The 17,547-nt window shown below is 37.4% G+C and overlaps 1 long non-coding RNA gene across 2 annotated transcripts in view; it reads right to left on the reverse strand.

The window, feature by feature from the left end:
- The window catches only part of LOC109379272 (uncharacterized), a 97,417-nt gene that overhangs the window by 50,138 nt on the left and 29,732 nt on the right, over window positions 1-17,547 (reverse strand). For both annotated transcript variants that reach the window (XR_002123166.1, XR_002123167.1), the window contains exons 2-3: window positions 10,041-10,132; window positions 5,496-5,550 (exon numbers count right to left, since the gene is read on the reverse strand). This is a non-coding gene — a long non-coding RNA (uncharacterized LOC109379272). The remainder of the gene's footprint in view (window positions 1-5,495; window positions 5,551-10,040; window positions 10,133-17,547) is intronic.

Genomic DNA, 17,547 nt, shown 5'->3' on the forward strand with positions numbered 1-17,547 from the left:
CACCAATCAACACAATCAATTTTATAGGGGTGTTAGAAAAGTCATGACACATTTTTGCAATGAAAAACATAGAAAAAAATATGTCATGTCTTTTCCGACCATCCAATAGAACATTTCATGATCCCTAAAAGAGACCCTTTACCCATTAGCCACCACCTGCCAATCATTTCCCCAGCCCCAGACAATCATTCATCTACTTTCTGTCTCTATACATTTGTCTATTCTGGATATTTCATATAAATGGAATCACACAATATGTGATGCTTTGTGATTGGCTTCTTTTACTTAGCATAATGTTTTCAAGGTTCATCTATGTTCATGTTCATTCCTGATACCCCCATTTCTCTAACCAAGTTGGTATACTCCAGTCTGGCTATATATGCCAAGTAGTTTTTCTCACATTGGTATCCTTGCAAATATTCTCCCCACCCTTATAGTAAGTACTGTGAATTGGCTCAGTCAATACCCATTGCAACTTCCTTCCAGCGTGTCTTGCTATATTGCAAAAGTTGGAACACTAAAAACTACACTTCCCAGAGTCCCTTTTAGCTAGACACTGAGTGTAATTTATGTTCTGCCAATCAGATGCTCCTACATAAGACTTGAATTCAGAATTAAATAAAATCAGGAGGAAATCATTTGTATTTTTGGTGTGGATGTGGCAAAGGAGGCAATGTGCTCCATGGTCAGCTTCCTGTGGTGGCAGCAGCAGTTTTCCCCGCACAGAGGAAGCAGTATAATTCTTGGAGTTGGTGGTTGTTCCCAGAAGCTCCACCTAGAACCTGATCCTCCAGCCTTTCTAATGACTTTGTACGCCTACTAATACCCGATAACAAGTGGATTCTGTTGTCCTTGGAAGGAACCTTAAGAGCCTCTATGGCTTGTTCTCTTCCCTGCTTCCAGGAAAACGAAATTCCTAAGTCATTCAAGATAGGTCATTGGTTAGCTGCCCTGTTGTTAAAGATCTCATGAGACCGAAATCTTTAAATCTCCCTTTCCAAATTACCCAATCTCCCTCATAGTCAAGTAGTTGGGTTTTTTTTTAAGATTTTTATTGGGGAATTGGGGAATGGAAACAGCACTGGGGAATTGGGGGAAGGGGAACAGACAAGTTGCTGTCCTTTTGTTCTTCAGTCTAGTTGTGGAGGACGTTGCTTCACTGGCCCAAGTTGGCACCATCATTGTGCTTTTCCCAGGCGAGGCAGATCAGTCACCAGCTTCTGGACGGCCGCTCATGGTGGCTGCTGGCTGCTGGCTACACACGGTAGCCCATGGCAACTCACTGCAGCAGGGGCTGCAGCCTACGCAGTCGCCGGCAGCCCAGCTCCAGGTTGAGCTGTTGTTCAGCATCTTAGCTGTGGAGGGCAGTGTCACTGGCCCTCATATGTGGGATCCGAACCGGGGCCCTCTGGCATCCTAAGACAGCTCTTAACCAACGCGCCACTTGGCCGGCCCACACTTTACATTCTTAGAATTCTACTTGGTCACATTGCCTGAAATTTCATTAGGGTCATCCTTTTTAAAGGTCATGATGACATAATTTGTATACCAATCACTTTGAAATAGGAGCAGGCCTGAGTGGGACTCTAGCATCAGGGTTCTTTAGGGCAACAATAATGTACCAGGCACCATATGTGCCTGAGCATATGTTTGTGTTATGGCCTATGGAGAAGTTTCTCCTCTTTTATTATTATTCAGGGCCAATCCTGAGCCTGTTATAGCCTGAAGTAGCACCCAGATTTCTTAAACCAGATAACCAAATATACTAAACATATTTTAGGGGCTCCCCACAGTCCTCTTTGCTAGACAGCTATGATCTGTTCCCCAGGACCCTGCACCCTGTCCCTCTGGGCCACACCTGATTCACCAGGGTGTTATCAATCTTCAGGCTAATTGTGCTGTTGCCCAGTGCAATAGGTTCTGCCACTTGGGGGGAAGGCAGATGTGTATTCACAACATATGAACAGAGGAGCATCAGCAGGAAAGCCCACAGGATCCTGTAGCAGAGGGCCCCTGAGCAGCTTTGAGCCCAGAACCACCCTCCACTCTAGCCACAGGAAGCCTGGTAATAACTGTTTTTGGATTAATGCTCGTTATCACTCCTTACAATAAATCCCTTTATTTTAGCTAATTTTAGTGAACCTCAATTCTTTATAACCAAAGAAGTCTAAACTAAAATGGCCTAAAGGTCTAAAACACCAAACATAATAGGTACCTCTTATGTTTGCAGTCCACAACCTTCCTTCTCTGAGAACTCGACCAACAGGCTGGTGCCCTTATAGTCAGTCCCCTTAAGTTACTTTCAACAGGAAGATCTTTGTGTAACACACCAATCTAGGCATCTCCTGAGTTGCCAACACCCAACTTTTAAGTGCCTATGGGTATCAACTGCTGCTAGAACTGGGAGCAGAGATGGTGCCTCCCTGGTCAGGTGGAGAGTGAGACTGGGTCTCAGTCTATACATTCCTCTTGCTAAGAAGCACTATCAATATTCATTCATTCAACACATACATACTGAGGTCTGCTTTATCTATATACCAAAATTTGAGTGCTTTCAACTATATTATGTGTGAATCCAACTTCTGAAGTATGGCCTTGGACTCCAACCATTATTTATAACATGGTTTTAAAGAAAACTTTATATTCCACATCCCTCCACCCCAAATGCCTTCCAATTAGTATTTGGCCTTGCTGGGCTGAAAGCTAAGGATTACTTCCAAGAAACAGAGAGCAGCACAGTGGGTGTCTTACTTGAGAAAAAGCTACAGACTTTCAGTATTTCTTCCTGGCTAACATGGAGAAGGAACCAAGACCCTGAGAGGCAATGCTTCAAAATGCAGTCGTGTGTAGGGTGTCTACAGGAAAGCAAAAGTGCAGTAATAGTGGTGTGTGTTTATTGAAACAGGTAATGGAGACACCTGGAAAGTCTCTGAAATGAGTCACTGGTGATTTACATAATTGAATCCATTATCTGATTTAGACATTCTAAGTTAGGTGGGTTTTGACAAGCTTATATATATTGAGTAATATTTACACTAAAAAATCAAATTCATTCAAATAAAGACGGTGGAAGACAAAATAATTAGGTTTTCACCTAGGGAAAAACTCGCTAGAAGAGTGACTTGTTACTTTTAAAATATGAGAATGCCAGAAAACCTTTCTTTTCTTCATGGTTTTAAAAGCAACATGCTCATTTCAAAAAATTTAAACATTATGGAAAAGCATTCATTCATTCAGCAAGTATTTATTTAGTACCTATTATGTATAAGACCCTAGCCTAGGCACTAAAGATATAATAGTGAGCATAAAACAGATAATCTCCTATAAACTCACCTTCTAGAGAAAGCATTATTAATAGTTTGTTCTAGACTTTACACATCTTGATTATAACCCTTGGTGATACGTCTGTGGTCCCTGGCCCTCCCGCTGGGGGTCCCAGATGAGGAAGCACTGCTCTAGACGTCTTAGGTGACATGTTGTCTTCACAGCGTTCTGCACTACAGTCTACTGATAGTCAAGAACCTGCAGGACTACCCTTGACAAAAGTCTCCTCTTCCAATGAAATTCAAGGCCAATCCCACCACATAGTCGACTCTTTCTTTGGTATATACCTCGTTGATGGGAGCTATTTTCATGGGAGCAGGTACGAAAGCAAGCAAATACAAACATTTCCTCCTGGCCATTTCATCAGATATTAGTGAATGGAGAAAATGTCCTATTTCAGATCCAAGGCAGCTAACAGGTATCTGATAGGGTGGTGTCTTAGAGCCTTATTAGTACCCAATAAAGACTGAATGTTGAGACTAATATTCCAGTTACATTTGAAGGGAGGAGAGGCTTCATGTTGCTCTTGCAGAGGAGTTTACTGGGGCAAATACACACCCACATAGCTTTTGAAGACATTATTTTCCTAAGTCTCTGATGTCAGCACACACCTCCCACTTCAGAGAGGCTGAGTATCCAGAGTAGATGCTCTCATTACATGTTGTCTTTTGTGTTTTAGTTTAATGATAGGCCTGAGCACACAGTTTATAATCTAGCTTTGGGCTAATATCTATGAGATCCATCTTTCATGCAATTTTAATTTTGGTATTTATAACTAAGTTAAGTCTTCTTTAGTGAGGCTTTGTTGGGAATTTTAGATTAAATAATCAAGAGATTTTTTCCCCCCCATGGGGGAAAGGTCAGGGTTATGTTTTACAATATATGTCTTGGCAGTTTTCATTAAATAAATTATTTATGCCACCTGCTGGTCTTTTTAGGACTCATTCTTTCATTTTTAAAATTTTTTACATTTAAATATTATTTATACTACACACAAAGGTGTCCAAAATAATCTTTCAATAAAATCCATAAATGTTTTATAAGGAATGCACTAAGTCATAGGACTTGATTCTGACCTATATCTCCTATTTTTAAAATTTCCCCTTACCAAGGCTAATATTAAGATACTTATATATTATTTAGGAGAGAGCTATTATTTCTAGTCTAGACTAATATTCCTAAAAAGCATATATTTTAGACCTTAAAGCCTTTGTGAATATCAAAAAAGCATATGGTCTTGGTGAGTAGTGAAGTTTGTCTTCTCTACAAAAGTAAAATAGCTCATTTAGCTAGAAAATCATTAAGTGACTCTTCCTGGAAGGAAAACTAGTAACAAAGGTAACAAAACCATTTACGCTGCTTTATCCCCCTCTTAGCATCTGCCACCCCTCTGTTCTTCCCTCCTTGTAGTACATAATCAAATTGGAAGAATTTTCTACATAAACCAGGATTAATGTTTCTCATTTACAATTTGTATACGAGGCCTCAGAGTACTATGGGAGACTAATGAGAAGCAAACTGAAGTGCTCATAGAACCCCCAAATTGACTTTGGGTGGGAATAACATTTTTTTAATTATCAGAGAAAATGTGTTAATTGTAGTAACTTTGGAAAATTCAGGCAAGCACAAACAAGAAAATAAAAGTGATCTATAATAAGCCCAAATCCCCTCAAAAAGCAGTATTAACATACTAGAGGATATCTTTTCCAGGTACAGTTATACACTTTTCTTAAAAAACCAAATTGGGATAGTTTAAGGTTAATAACCTACTGTTTTATAACTTGCTTTTTTCATTTATCACCATAATGTTGTCATTTCCCCTACTTCATTATTCTTCTAAACTTTGGAATTCCATTACCCAGATGAACTGTACTAGATATAACTATAATAAGATATAGCTATATTTGTGGCTCTTTAGTTTGTGGCCTAGTTTTTGGAGAAGAGAAATAAGCCTCAGTGAGCATTCCAGTACACACATTTTGATGTGTATCTCTGATGCTTTCCTTAGAATAACATGGGAAATTCACAGCAGCAGAATTTGCAGGGTCAAAAGTTAAGAACATTTTTTAGGTTCTCAGCCCATATAATCGATCATTGACAGCTCCCAGGAGGATAATTGTGGGGGTTAAACCCTTAGGCAGTTTTTAGTGTTGTACCTCCCCCAATCTCACCTTGAGTTCTTCCGAGGAAAAAGCTGCCTGGTCATTTCCATGCTGACAGAAGTTCCTGAAAAGAGTGGGAAATCTTTTAAAATGAGAATAAAAGATCATTTTAAATTGATGGCTGGTAACAGAGATGTAAATAACAATCCAGACAGGTATCTATGAAATCCTAGGATATTTTAACTGAGATGGTTTCAGAGATTGGCTGCTCTGCCCAAGCTACAGAACAAAGTAAGTATATTTTCTTAAACTTTTTTTTGAGTACGTAAAACATGCACAACAGGACTGATATGAACAGCTGCCCAGGCCACACACAGCACAACTTCGGGGGTGCCATTTACACAGATTAGAGTTTCAATAGCACACCCTTGGTTTGTGCAATCTAGGAGCTCTTTGAATACAGTACACAATTCAAAGGTTCAAACAGAATACATAAAAAGTTAGTTCTCTGCTACCTTGTCCCCTAGCTGTCCTATCTAGAGCAGCAACTCAGTCTTTGGGTATCCTTCCCAAGATATTCTATGAATATATATTTACATATATATTAGTCTTTTATTTTTTCCCTAACACAAATACGAGTATATTGCAGACGCTGTACTGCTCCTTGCTTTCTTCACTTAACAATAGATCTTGGTGATTGTTCTGTATCAGTATATCTTGGGCTGCTTCCTTATCCTTCTTTTAACAGCTGAATGGTACTCCACTGTGTGAATGTTTAGGGCTCTTTCTTCATAAGTAAGAGATTGTGATATTAGAAATAAGGAACAAAGTTTAGGAAGCATTAGGATGCTTTGGTGTGGACATGCTGAGTCTAAAAACTGGGAATATGAAATAGGAGCCATTTGTGAAAAGAGTCAACTGTTAGAGAAGTGGATTTTGGAGCTATTCACTGTGTTAGGACACAGGCTGGGCTGTTGTAACAAAGATACCTCAAATTCAGTGGCTTAAACAATACAGAAGTTTATTTATTTATTTATTTATCTATTGTAAAGATTTTATTGGGGAATTGGGGAAGGGGACCAGCCTAGTTGTTGTTCTTCAGTCTTCGTTGTGGAGGGCGCCAGTCGCCATCTGGCTTCCCGTAGGCAGCTCATGGCCTTTAAGCTCAAGGTGCTGTGTTCAATCTTATGGTAGTTGCAGGTGGGTGTAGCCACCATCCCATGCGGGAGTCGAACCAGCAGCCTTGTTGTTAAGAGCGCATGCTCTATCCACTGAGCCATTCGGGCGGCAGCTCAGCTCAAGGTGCCAAGTTCAGTCTTAGTTGTACGTGGGCATAGCCACCATCGAACAGGCAGCCTTGTTGTTACACCAGCTGAGCCATCCGGCCACCTGTTGGCAGCTCAGTGACAGCTCAGCTTGGGCTCAGTGTCACTGGCCCATGTGGGAATCAAACTGGTGGCCCTGTTGCTCAGAGCTTGTGCTCTTAAGCCAGCTCTTAACCAACTGAGCCATTCGGCCAGCCCCAGAAGTTTATTTCTATTTCATGTAACAGCCAGAGATAGTCAGTCTAGGGCTGGTAGGATGGCTCTATCATCCTCTACCTATGGCTTCCATCTCTGGCTCCAGCTCCTGCCATCACATTCGCATCCTAGCCAGCAGGAAGGAGCAGAGACAAGTGGAGGGCATGCCTTTTACTTTAAGAGCATGATCAGGAAGTTGCCCACATCACTTCTCACACCCATGGCCAAACTTAGTCACATGTGTTATGCTTGCAGTCTCAGGCTGAGTTCCAATAGTAAAGAAGAAAGACAGGATGAATATTTGTGGAAGCTAGCAATCTCTGCCGTATTCCTGGAAGTTAGGTTAGGTTCTCTAGGAAAAAAGACTCTGAGAAAGATTCATGCGCAGGAATTTTCTTTTTTATTGTGGTAAAATAAGGTAACATAAATTTGCCACTTTAACCATTTTTAATTGTACAGTTAAATGGGATTATATTCATTTACATTATTGTGCAAAAATCCTTGTTTGATTTCTTGTCTAGATGGAAAAGCCTCTGCATTCTTTATGAGCAAATGGGAGCACAGTTCTTTAACAGGACAGTGGGCCATTTCTGCTGGTCCAGAGGGGTTTAGAGGGATTTGCAGTTTCAAGGTTTTTGAGTGTATTAATCCAAGTGACCCCATCCGAACTCTCAAGATTTCATTCTTCCTAGTCAGAACCCTGACCTTGGCATAAAAGACTGGAGAATTCAAATTTCTTGGGAGTTTTTCTATTCTTATAATTAAGTCCAGGTTCCCATCTTAAGCTTTTTTTGCCCTCTGGCTGCAGGAGATGAGAATCTCTGCATATGCTTCCTAGGAGGCCCTTTGGGTTTCACACTGGGTCTTCAATTGACGATTAATTACTCTTAGTCTTTTGATGTCTTTCTCCAATGCATCAATGACACTCAGAAAGAGCCACTGATTCTATTGTCCTTATGGTTAGTACTTTCCTCAATATCTCAAAATCTGGTACATTCCCTTCCACTATTATTCCATCCATGTTCACCATTAGTGAAAGTTTTAACAGTTATCTTGCATGACAGGAGCTTGCAGTGCTCCTCCCAGCACCAGTGATGGGGTTCTCATTGTCAGCTGGCAGATGGGTGGTCATGTTCGAGAATCCAAATTTTTTTTGGGGGGGATAAATTTTTAAAAATTCAATTTATTGGAGTAACATTGGTTAATCAGATCATATAATTTTCAGATGTACAACATTATAATTACACATCTGTATACTCTATTGAGTGCTTACTACCCAAAGTCTAGTCCCCTCCATTACCATATATATGACCCCCTTTATCCACTTCACCCTCTCCCCACCCCTTTTTCCCTCTGGAAAACAGTATGGAGTTTCCTCAAAATATTAAGACCAGAACTACCACATGATACAGCAATTCCTCTTCTGGGCATTTACACAAAAAAATATGAAAACGCTTCTTTGTACATGTACCCCTATGTTCACTGCAGCATTATTTACAATAGCCAAGGTATGGAAGCAACATAAGTGTCCATCAATAGAAGAACAGATAAAGAAAATGTCACACACACACATACACACACACACACACACACACACACACACACACACACACACAGGAATATTACTCAGCCATAAAAAAGATGATATATTTCCATTTGCAAAATTCCACTTTAGAGTCTCCTTCCTTGAACCACTTCTGCCACCAACTACCTTAGGTTGGGTTCTCCAGTAAATCTGAGATGAAGAATTTTGTGCAGGTGGTTTATTGAGGAGTGCTCTCAGGATCAGCACCTAAGAACTGGAGAAGGAGTGAACCACAATGCAGTCACAACAAAAACCAGAAGAATTCTTTGAAAAACTTGGAAGATTTATCCCACCTTGGGGCAAGGGGCTGGTCCTTCTCATTCCAGCACCGAACAAACACTGAATGCATGCTTTCCCCCAGGGAAGAGATGTGACCTTGGGTGATGTGGTTCTCTGCATGAGGGCAATCTCCACGGAGGAGCTCAGCTGAGAGCTGCCATCCTCCAACTTTCCCAGCATTTGGGGAAAGGAAAGTCTCAGTACAGGAGGGAGGGATCTGGGTGATATACCAGTATCCAGCACAGAGATTATAACTAAAATGACAAAAGAGGATTAGAGAAAAAAGGGAGTCAAGGACAGCTTACTGGAGAGACTTCTACATTTATGTGACAATAGGAAGAAGAATTGTCACAAAAGGTGTCACACTAGAGATACAGGAGAACATGGAGAGCAAAGAGCCATGGAAAACAAGGGAGCAGATGGGAGGAGTCCACAGGAAGCTTGGAGTTTATTAACCCAATCTTCTATCTTGAAAGATGAGGAACTGCAGAGCAGAAAGACTAAGTGATTTTAATTTCAATTTACTCAACAAGTTAGTGATAAAGCCAGGACCAGCATTCAGGTTTTCTGATTCTCTATCCATGTTCTTAACTCTATGTTTCCTCCTTGCATCATGTGTCTGTGACCTCTTTCTTAATCATCCTTGGTTGAGAACAGGGAAAATTTAAATTAGCAAAACTCTGGAGTATTCTGTTTGTAGGGCCTTGGTTCCTAACTTCATTACCTTTCACAAAAAAAGTTCCTTATTTTTTTAGTTGAGCCATCCTGCCACCTGTTGGCAGCTCAGCAGCAGCTCAGCTTGGGCCAGGAATCAAACTGGTGACCCTGTTGCTCAGAGCTCGCACTCTTGAGCGAGCTCTTAACCAACTGAGCCTCTTGGCGGGCCCCCAAAAATTTCTTAAGTTTTACATATGTAGTTGTTCTTGAATTATATATATATAATTCTTCCTTTGAGTAATGTCCATGAAGTGACATTATTCAACATGAAGTGTGTTACTAACAACTCTATAGATTATTTTTTGAAAAAAAAAACTATTGAAGAACTTCAGGAAAAATTCTTCTCCAGAGCAGATTGGCTGCCTACATTGTTGTAGGCTTGTGGCACAGGCAAGGGATGTTTCTTTTATTTCTCTGTTTTAAATATAAGTCAAACTTAGTAAACCTCTCTTTTTCTCTTTTTCATAAAACTTATCATGATGTGCCAAGAATGTTTAGTTGAAAAACACTCACCAGATGAGAGTTATCATTGAGATGTTATAAATTGGAACAGTTAATGTAGTCTTGTGCATCCAGACTTGTGGTTATTTTAGAACAAATGTCTCCTGAAAAACAAAAACAAAAACAAAATCAAAAAACAAAAAACTGAAGATTGATTCCTGAGACCTGGTACTGTAACACTTAGTTTTGTAACATATAGCTTTAGAGTTGGCCATTCAAAGACCCCCATGCCTATTATGGGTGATGTGGGCCCTAAATATGTACGTTAAGAAGACATTGAAAATTAAGGCTTAAAATTCCCAGATAGCTTTGTGGGAGAAAACCATTTTCACAAGGGCCTAATGGCTTAAGCACATCTTGTTGTCACTGTACCCTCTTTACCACATGCCATGTCCAGTCACAGATGGACAGAGGGCTTGGGACATACTACAGAGACTAAATATTGGTTGTGAGAAGAGCATAAGCATAAGAAGGATAGGGATTTTGTTCCTCTAGCTGCTCCCCTCTACTTTGTGGGGGGAGCAGAAGGTCACTCTTTTCATTTTTGTTCTATTTTGCTTTGCTCTTTGACACTTGCGACAACTTCTTTTAATAGGCCAATAATTTTATTCAGACATTGCAATTATGATCCCTAGTAACAGATTAAAAAATATCCTGAGTCAACAATGTATTTGCACACCACCTAATGGCTCTAAAAATATGTAACTTCAATATATTCATGAACAGAACTTTGGAGTTGATTCCAAGGATGCTTAAATTCTACACAAGTACTGGCCACTTCAACTGTTAAGTTCAGCGATATCATGCAACATGGACCACATTCCTTTTAAAATACATTTGTATATAAATACAGTAAATTAATACTTGAGTTAATTTTTAATTCTTAGATGAGAAACAAAGTAATCCCAGAAAGGATAATTTATTTAGAGACCTAAGATCTTCATTCATGTTCTAAAGCTAAAACAAATATATGAATACTAATGTATGGATACTTGAAAATACCTAGAAGACTGAAATGTTCAGTTTTCAATTAAAATCTTTGCCATTATGTGTACAGAACATTAAGTGGCAGCTTGTTCTCTCCAGAAGGAACTCACATTTGCTGAGCTCAAACGTATGTATAAAATCCAAACTCCAATATACTGATCTATGATAAAAAAAACAAATTATTGTCCAGACCTCACTCCTTGTATTAGCACAATAATGACTGCATTTTCTCCCAGTAGGTGAACCATATGTCTAACCATCTTCTGGGCCATACAACAAATCTCAATAAATTTAAAAGAAATCAAGTCATATAAAGTGTTTTCTTGGACCAAAATAGAATTAAATAAGACATAAATGATAGAAAGATCTCTGAAAAATCCCCAAATACTTAGAAACAAAATAACATACTGTGTATAACTTGTGAGTCAAAAAAGAAAGCTAAAGAGAAATTAGAAAGTATTTTGAACTGAATAAAAATGAAAACAACAACATATCAACATTTGTGGATACAACTAAGGCAGTATTTAAAGGGAAATTTATAGCACTAAAAACCTATATCAGAAAGAAGAATGGTCTCAAATCAATGACCTTAGCGTCCACCTTCAGAAACTAGAAACAGAAGAAAAATTAAAACTGAAGTACACAGAAGAAAGGAAATACTAAAGATAAAAGCAGAGATCAATGAAGTAGAAAACAGAAAATAATAGAGAAAATCATGAAACCAAAAGTTGGGTTCTTTGAAAGAATCATTGAAATTGACAAATCTCTAGCCAAATTCATCAGGGGGAAAAAATGTGTGAGAGAGAGCAAAGACACAAATTGCCAATATCGAGAATGAAAAAGAAAACATCATTATTGATCCTACAGACATTAAAAGGATCATATTATAAACAACTTTTTGCCAATAAATTTGACAACTTGGATGAAAGTTCACTCAAGAGAAAATATGTAACTTAAATAGCCTTATAGCTACTAAAAAAATTTTTTTAAAAAATGATTTGTTGTTAAAATCTTCCCACAAAGAAAATGTTAGGTCCAGATGACTTTATTGAGAAATCTATCAAGGATATAAAGAAGAAATAATACCAGTCCACATAAAATTTTCCAGAAAATGAAGAGAAATACTTTCCAACACATTCTATGAAGTCCGCATTACCCTGATACCAAACCATAAAGAATATTACAAGAAAAGAAAACTACAGACTAATAAGCCTCATGAACATAGATGTAAAATCATTAATGAAATACTAGCAAATTGAATCCAATAATATATAAAATGGATAATGCATTATGAATAAGTAGGGTTTATATCAGGAATGTAAGTTTTAATATTAAAAAATGAATTATGTAATTCACCACATTGATAGACTAAAGGAGAAAAACCATATGATCTTTCCAATAGATGAAAATAAAAGCATTTGACAAATTCAACATCCATTTGGCTAAATACGCTCAACAAACTAGGAATAGAAGGGAACTTCCTCAATCTAATAAAGGGTACCTATGATAAACCTACAGCTAACATCATGTTTAATGGTATAAGATTGAATGCTTTCCCCCTAAGATCAATAACGAGGCAAGAATGCCCATTCTAGCCCTGTCTATTGAACATTGTGCTGGAGGTCCTAGATGGTTCAATAAAGCAAAAAAAACAAACAATCAAAAAACGCAAGAAATTTAATTTCTTTTATTTTTCTCTTCCATAGAGTGAAAGAGAAGAGGTAAAGCTCTTTTTATTCACAGAAGACATCATTATGTACGTAACATCTTAAAGAATCTACAAAAAGCTATTAGAACTAGTAAGTGAGTTTAGCAAGTTCACAGGATAAAAGGTCAATAAACAAAAAGCTATTATTTTTCTATATACTAGCAATCAAAAACAATAAAAAATACAAATGAAAAAGTATCATTTACAATAGCATAAAAGCAAACTATTTGGTGGTAAATTTAATATAAAATGTGCAAGACTTGTACACTGAAAACTATAAAATATTGCCAAGAGAAATTAAAGAAGATATATATATATAAATAGAAAGACTAATTATGTTCATGGATAGGAAATATTAAGATGGCAATATTACCCAAAGAAATCTACTGATTCAACACAATCTCTATCAAAATCCCAATGGCCTTTTTCTATAGAACTGGAAGAGCTAATTCTAAAATTCATATATAATTGCAAGGAATCATGAATAGCCAAAACAATTTTAAAAAGAACAAAGTGGGAGGACTCATTTCCTAATTTCAAAGATTATTACAAAGCTACAGTAATCAAGACAGTGTGATACTAGCATAAGGGTAGACATATAGGTCAATGGAATAGAACTGAGAGTCCAGAAATAAACCCACACATTTATGGTCAATTAATTTTCAACAAGAGTGTTAATACCATTAAATGAGCAAAGAATAGTCTCTTCAACAACTGGATATTCAAATGCAAAAGAATGAATTTGGACCCTTATCACAAACCATAGATAAAAATTAACTCAAAACAGATTAAAGACCTAAATAGAGGAGCTAAACTATAAAACTCTTATAAGAAAACATAGGGCTAAATCTGCATGACCCTGGATTTGACAATGGTTTCTTAGATATGACACCAAAAGCACAAGTAACAAAAATAAAAATAGATAAACTGGGCTTCATCAAAATGAAAAGCTTTCATGTATTTAAGGGCACTATTAAGAGAGTGGGAAACGGCAACTCAAAGAAACTATTTGCAAATCATGTATCTGATAAAGGTCCAATAGCCAGAATATACAAAGAACTCTTATGACTCAACAACAAAAAGACAAACAACCCAATTAAAAAATGGGCAAAGGACTTCACTGGATATTTCTCCAAAAAAGATAATACAAATGTCTAAGAGGCATATGAAAAGATGTACAATATCATTATTCATTTGGCAAATGCAAATCAAAAACTCCAATGAGATACCACTTCATACCCACTGGATGACAACAATTTTTAAAAAATAAAAGTAAATTAACAAGAGTTGACAAGGATGTGGAGAAAATGGAATCTTTGTATACTGCTTGTGGGAATGTAAAATGGTGCTGCCACTGTGGAAAACAGTTTGGCAGTTCCTCAAAAAGTTGCACATAGAGTTGCCATATGATCCAGCAATTCTTCTCCTGGGTATATACCCAAAAGAACTGAAAACAAGTGTTCAAACAAAAACTTACTCGTATACATGTATGTTCATGGCAGCACTATTCACAATAGCCAAAAGGTGGAAAAACCCCAAATATCTATCATCTGATGAATGGATAAACAAAATGTGGTATATATAATGGAATATTATTCAGCCATAAAAGGAATGAAGTGCTGATACATGCTACTACATGGATGAACTTTAAAAACACTATAATAAGTGAAAGAGGCTAGACACAAAAGGCCACATATTATATATTTCCATTTATATAAAATATCCAGAAGAGGCAAATTCACAGAGAGAAAGCAGGTTACTGCTTGCCAGAGGCAGGAGGGCGGGAGGGGATGAGGAGTGGCTCGTTAATGGGTATAGCTTTGTGATAATGAAAATGTTATGGAATTAAGATTGTGGTGATAGTTGATAGTGATAAATTTAACATAAAATATGCATGGCATGTACACCAAAGTCTACAAAATATTGCTAAGAGAAATTAAAGACGTAAATAAGTGGAGAGAAATACTGAGTTTTTGGATCAAGATTCCATATCTTTAAGATGTCATTTCTGCTAAAAAAGATCTATATTTCAATGCAAGTTTTCTTAGCAGCAGAACTATTGACATTTTGGGCCAAATAATTCTTTTTTGTGACAGACTGTGTTATGCATTATAGGATGTGTAGCAGCCTTCCTGGCCTCTGCCTAGATGCCAGTAGCAACTCTCAGCTGAGACAATCAAAAATGTCTTTAGACATTGACTAATATTCCCTCAGACATAAAATTGCTTTCAGTTAAAAACCAGTTTTGTCAAAATAAATAATATAAAATAAAATAAATGGAACCACTTTAAAATGAAGCTGAAGCTGTGATGCCAGAGGAACTGCCTTGCATGTCTTATGCCTCAAATATTTGGAATGTTAAAACGGGGCAAAATAATCTTTGGAATGGGGCTAAAGCAACCTTGGTGTCCCAAAGAACTATTTGCAAAGATAACAAGAAAGCAGATATTATGATGACCAGACTGATGACTGCCAGACTGATAATTAAAAACGTTGTTTAGAATTAACATCATTACATTGTTATCTGCACCAATAGAAATGCCTTCCTTCTATTGATGTAATTGTTCCCCTTCCCTTTGTCACAAATACTGATTGCCTTGTCTCCTAATGGAAACACTATTTGGGCTTCTGTCTGAATCAAGTGCATCCCTAATAGCTATTTTTATTGATCTCAAATAAATGTTTGTTGCTTCTCTCTTTGAAAAGTCTTTTTATTTTTATGTTAACATACCCAATACAATTCCAAACAAAATCCCAATTGTAGAAATTGGCAAGCTGATTCTAAAATTTAGATGGAAATTAAAGACCTAGGAAAGCCAAAACAATTTTGAAAAAGAACATAGTTGAAGGACTTAACTATTTTCAAAACTTAGAAAGCTATAGAAATCATGACATTGTGATATTGGTAGAAAGACAATGGAGCAAAATAAAGAGTCCAGAAATAGGCCCACAGAATTATGACTAGTTCATTTTTGACCAAGTTTCCTAGGTAATTCAATGGGGAATGGATAAATCTTTTTCAATAATTTATGTTGTAATAATTGGATATTGACATGCAAAAAAAATTAACCCCAATTCTTATTTCACAGCATATAAATTATTAATATAAAATGGATCATAGACCTAAATGTAAGAGCTAAAACTATAAAACTGCTAGAGGAAAAAAAGAAAGAGAGAAAGAATCTTAGTGACCTATATAAGGCAAAAATTTCTTAAATAGAACACAAAAAGGGGGAACTATAAAAGAAAAAAGTTGAGTGCTCGCTTCGGCAGCACATATACTAAAATTGGAATGATACAGAGAAGATTAGTATGGCCCCTGCGCAAGGATGACACGCAAATTCGTGAAGCGTTCCATATTTTTAGCTAAGACTTGGAAACAACCAAAATGCCCATCGGTAGATGACTGGATTAAGAAACTTTGGTACATTTACACAATGGAGTATTATTCAGCTATAAAGAATAAGCAAATAGTACCCTTTGCAACAATATGGATGGAACTAGAGAACATTATGCTAAGTGAAATAAGTCAGTCAGAGAAAGACAAATATCATATGATCTCACTTATACGTGGATTCTAAGGAACTGAATGGATGGGAGAAGTGGATGGAGATAGTCTCAGAGACACAGAGGAAGAAGCGAGGGTTGTTAGTTGAGAGGGGGTGGGGATGAAGGAGAAGGGGAAGGGATGAGACAATACAAATTAGTAATTGTAATATGGCCTCAGGGATAGAGAAAGACAGTCCGAGGAATACAATCTATAATGTTGTAAGTATTTATTAGGGGGCCAGATGGACCCATGTCCTTTTGGGGAGTCCACTTCATAGTCAATGTAGAGGCCTGACCACCGCATTGTATTTCTGAAACTGATGTTGAATAATATAGTATGTCAACTATAATTATATATATACATATAGTCTCGGGACATGGAGTAGAGAGCAGGAACGGATTCAATGGAATTGTAATAGATAAGCATGATATCGGGGGTGAGAGGGCAATAGATGGGGGGAGGGGGGTTGTTACCTGGTGAGGGTGAAAAAGGGTAACTATTGTATTGTTCTGTACACCTGAAACTAACAATAAAAAAAAATATTACTAAGGGTCCTACCAAACAATAACTATAAAAAAAAACCAACAAAATTCAAATATTAAATTATATTAATAAACCCCTGAAAAAAAAAAAAAGAAAAAGAAAAAAGTTGATAAATTGAATTGTAGTAGTTTCAAAGGATGCCATAATAACTTACCCTAAACAGGGTGGCTTAAAACAACAGAAATGTGTTTTCTCACAGTTCTGGAGGCTAGAAGTCCAAAATCAGAGTGTGGCAGGGCCACACTCCCTTTCAAGGCTCCAGAGGAGAATCCTTCCTTGCTTCTTCTAGCTTCCGGTGGCTCCTGGTGTTCCTTAACTTGTGGCAGCATGTGATATTGTGATTTATGAGAAAGTCATACACACACACACACACACACACACACACACACACAGTGCCAAAAAAATGTATACGCATTTTAAGAAAGGAAAAAACTGTATTAAAATTACACTGACGGTAACTACTTTTAGCACCTCCTGTAATTGCAGAAGTCAAACGTGACTTGTATTCATCTTTTGTTATCAGTATATATTGAGTATTACAATTTTAATACAGTTTTTCACTTTCTTAAAATGTGTATACATTTTTGTTGGCACAGTGCGCACGTGTGCAAATATATATATATATTTGGTCTTCATCCTTTTTTGGCACAGAGCTCCTCAAAACCTTGGAATATCCCTAAGTGATAATAGGGACAAAGGTGTTTTTGTTATGCTAATGAGGTGACTTTAGG

This window comes from Hipposideros armiger, unplaced genomic scaffold, assembly GCF_001890085.2.
Source record: "Hipposideros armiger isolate ML-2016 unplaced genomic scaffold, ASM189008v1 scaffold_2, whole genome shotgun sequence".
Classification (NCBI taxonomy): Eukaryota; Metazoa; Chordata; class Mammalia; order Chiroptera; family Hipposideridae; genus Hipposideros; species Hipposideros armiger.